We start from the raw sequence: 5,000 nt of genomic DNA, 5'->3' as shown, positions 1-5,000 counted from the left end.
TATTATTATTATATTATATTATATTTTATTTTATTATATTATATTATTATTATTATTATTATAATATACTAATAAGAATAATTATTATTATTATGACGATGATGATGATGATGAATGCTATCATTATAACGTTATTATTGTATTATAATCATTACTTTGATAGGAGTATTATCTTTTGTTATTTATCATTGTCATTATTGGTTTATTACATTATTATAGTATTATTATTCTTATATTATATTATTATTATATTATTATTATATTATTATTGTTTTTGTTGTGTTGTTGTTGTTTGTTGTTGCTGGTTATTGTTGTGTTGTTGTTATTCTTACTTTATTATCCTTCCTCCCCCCACAATCAGTACCATCACTATAATCATTATGATTACTGTTATTATCAAAGAAATCTTTTATAATGATTACTTTCTCCTTATACTATCTATTAATCATTATCGAAATCGTTATGTTACTAACATATCATTAGTATTACTATATATCATTATAATATGGTATTAGTATCTTTGTATTAATTTACATATATACATACCTATATACATACATACATACATACATAATATATATATATATATATTATATATAGTAATATATATATATATTATATATATTCTTATTTTCATTACCTTTATTATATATGAATGATATCATTATCCTATTATTATCATCTCATCATCATATTAGTTTTACCTAGTCATTGTTGTTATTATTATTATCATTAGTTTTTATATTATTATCATATTATTATTAGTATATATTATATTATTATTATTATTCTTATATTATTACTAATTATTACATTATTAGTATATTTATTATCGTTAGTGTCAATTATTATTATCATTATTATCATATGAATTAATTTCTCATATCATTCTTACTATCACTAATCATCATTATCAATATTATGGTATAACATTACTATTATTATTATTTACTGTTATTATCATTATATTAATAATAAGGTAATAATAAATAACAATGATAATGTAATAATAATAATAATAATAATAATAATAATAATAAAATAATATAATGACCGCTGTTATCAATAAAATAATAAACAAAAAAAATTGTTATGATTATGGAATATAATCATTATTATGTTAATATATAATGATAATCAACGTCATTGTTGTTATTATCATTACCATTATTGCTATTATTATATTATATTATTATTATTATTATTATTACTTTTAATCATTTTCATTCTTAATTATTATATTATTATTATCATTATTATTATTGTTGTTGTTGTTGTTATATTAATTATGAACATCAGCATCATCATCATCATCGTTATTATTATCATTAATTGTTAACTTATTATGGTTATTATTATTTATTACAGATATTATAATTATTCATAATCCTTGTTATTGTTATCCTATTATTACCGTCACTGTTATCGTTAGCGATAATGAGAAAAGGATAGTTATGACATAAGCGCCTTATTATTATTATTATCATATCATTATTATGTATATCGTTAATCATTTCTTATTATTCTATTATTACATTACATTATCACTATGTAATATTATTAGCTTTATATATATGATATAATATATATATATATCTATATATATGAATATCTATCTATATAGATATTATATATATATGCACACCACACACACGCACACACCACACACACCCACACACTGCGCGCGCGCGCGCGCACGCACACACACATGCACACACCACACGAAACACCACAAACACACACATATGCACACATACGCACAAAACCACATACGCATACAAACACCACAAACACACATACATACTACCACCAACACACACATATATATATATATTATGTATACATACATATATATATATATGTATATATCATATAATATATTTAATATATATATATTCATTTTTATATATATATATATATATATATATATATTTATATTATATATTTATAAATGAATATATATATATATATAATATATATATATATATACTATATATTATATATATATATATATATAACAATATATATTATATAAATGAATATATATATATAATATATATATAATATATATATTATATATAGTATATATATATACTATATATATATAGAGAGAGAGAGAGAGAGAGAGAGGAGAGACGGAGAGAGAGAGAAGAGAGAGAGAGAGAGGGGAGAAAAGGGAATATATATATATAATATATAGATATATATATATATATATATATATATATATATTAAATGAGATATATCTATATATATAGCAAATGAAGATATATATATTATATAATAGAATATAGATTATATATATAGATATAAATAATAATAGGTATGTTACACACACACACCCACACACACACACACACACACATAATAGATTAATAGATATATAGATATATGATACATATACATATTAATATATGTGTGTGTGTGTGTGTGTGTGGTGTGTGTAGTGTGTGTGTGTGTGTGTGTGTTTGTGTGTGGGTGGTGTGTGTGTGGGTTGTGTGGTGCTTCACGCCGCAGGGATGTGAAGCGATGGTGTGGTAGCCAGATAGTGTGAGTGCTTGCATGCCTTCTCGCCTTGCAGCTTTCCACCCATGGCTAGCTCTGCGAAAAATGGAGCAGTCTTTTGCATATTATCCGACCAGTAACAGCCTCTCCATCTCAAGAATTATGCATTGCCTCCGTGGCCACCCATGGGTAACTGGGCACCTTGCGGTCCCAGGCAAATCTGTGGGGGGATCTCAGAGCAGCAGGAGGCCCTAGAGGTACGGAGCTATGGCCCCACCGGCTGGGACAGCTCTGGCTTCCATACCAGACTCCTGCCCTAGCCACCTGGGTTAATGGGCGGCTCGGGGAGGTGGGCCTTGCCAGTCCTTCTCCCCCAGAAAAAGACCCTCTGGCACGGTCTCGGATAAAGAATGCTGGGGGTAGGGCGTTGTCCCTCCCACCCAGCAAGTAAGGGGGCTGTGGAGTCCCGCGGGGAGGCAAATGTCGGGGTGCAGGATTGGAACGAGAGTTACTCGTCCCACCTGTGCCCCGGTAGGCGCCAACCCTCCATGAAGCTTGTTGGGCAAAGCCCTCGGGAACCCCACAGGCAGATGGACGGTCCCACAGCCTGCTGACCCCCTTTATTTGGGGCTGTGTCGGCGGGGGCGGCAGAGTTGGCGTGCACCCGGAGTGAACCACCCGAGGCTTAATCTCAGGCATGCTTTACGGGTATCACGGGAATTGAAACAACTGAGAGTTGAGGTGGCTGCCCTCGCAGAGGTGAGAAGACCTGGTAGCGGCACAATCAGTGTGGGGTGGTTACACCTACTACTGGTCGGGCCGCAGCGATGGTCACCACCTTCAGGGTGTAGCCATAGCCATCTCCAGGGTGTAGCCATAGCCAGCCCTCGGCTGAAGTGACACCGGTTGATGAGCGTATTATGGCATTGAGACTGAAGCATGCTTTTGGCTTCAGTCTCTTATCTGCGTATACGCTCTACCGATGTATATAAAAATTGATGTGAAAGAGGCGTTCTAGCCAAACTCGCAGCTGTGGCAGAAGATTGGCCCCAGCGAGATATTTGTATTTGTTCTGGGGACTTAATGCGGATCGGAGGTGACCAGCTTGGCTACGAGATGTCTGTCGGCCCCATGTCAGAGCCGATCTCGACTAGCAGCGAAGAATAGCCTCCTTCTCGGGAATTGCTAGGGTCCAGAAAATGAGGATCTCTGGCGTCTTGGTACCAGCGCTCACCCCCATCAATGGATCTTGGTACAGCGATACGGGTACAGTGGACAAGGAGATTCACACGACCACATTTTGGTGTTTAGCTACACGAAGGAAGATCCTACAGACTTGTTGCAGGGTTTACCCGGAAGTGTCCGAGTTCTGTGGCACTGACCATAGGCTGGTGTGGCTACCCTAGGGTCCACTTCAAAACTTCCCGTCCCTCCAGTGGCCACCTAAATTTTTCACCTGGACAGACTAAGGGAGGAGGAGTGTGCCCGTAGGTTCACCATGGCAGTCTCTGACCGATTCACAGAACCCAACAACCTGACGGACCCAGTTTCTCTGTGGGAGTTCTTCAGGCACGTAACACTCGAAGCAGCTCAGGAGTCCATTGGCTTATGCCCAAGGACAAGGCAGAATTCCATCTCCATGGAGACATTAGAGGCCACTGAAGCGTGTCGCAAGGCTCGGCTGAATGGGAATCAAGTCTTGAGTCTTTACATGGTGCGTAGGGCTCGGACACTGCTGAGAAGGGACAAGGAACAGTTCATCAGGAATCTTGCTGAGGAGATCAAAGGCCATTTCTTGGTAAATGACCTTCGCCCTGCCTACCAAGCCCTGAAAAAACTGAACTCTAAGCCCTCCTCACAGATGACTGCAGTCCAATCAGCAGATGGATGGATCATCTCAGATCATGTTGGGGTTTGTGAACGTTGGGCTGAGTATTTTGAACAGTTGTACCAGGTAGACCCTCCAACAGTTAGTTTGGATGCAAGCGATGTCTCAGTGCCTGTGCCGGACCCACCCATCAGTGAGGAACCTCCTACCCTTACAGAGGTTAGGCTGGCGATTTCCAAGCTGAAGAGTGGGAAAGCTGCAGGCATATGTGATATCCCTGCTGAACTGCTAAAGGCTGGGAGTGAACCTATGGCTCGGGACCTGCATACAGTCCTGACTGCCATCTGGTACCATTCCCCCTGACCTGCTGAGGGGCGTGGTCATCCCTCTCTGGAAGGGGAAAGGGGATCGTTCGGATTGTAGCAACTACCGTGGCATTACACTGCTCAGCATACCAGGCAAGGTTCTCGCCCACATTCTTCTGAAACGGATCCGCAACCACCTACTGAGGCATCAGAGACCGGAGCAGTCTGGATTTACTCCTGGCAAGTCCAAGATAGACCGTATACTAGTGCTTCGAGTAATTGTGGAACGCCGTGGTGAGTTTGGTCATGGGTTGCTTGCAACCTATATCAACCTCAAGAAGGCGTTTGACTCGGTGCATCGG

Source organism: Penaeus monodon, chromosome 4, assembly GCF_015228065.2.
Source record: "Penaeus monodon isolate SGIC_2016 chromosome 4, NSTDA_Pmon_1, whole genome shotgun sequence".
Classification (NCBI taxonomy): Eukaryota; Metazoa; Arthropoda; class Malacostraca; order Decapoda; family Penaeidae; genus Penaeus; species Penaeus monodon.
Note: the sequence above shows the minus strand (reverse complement) of the source record.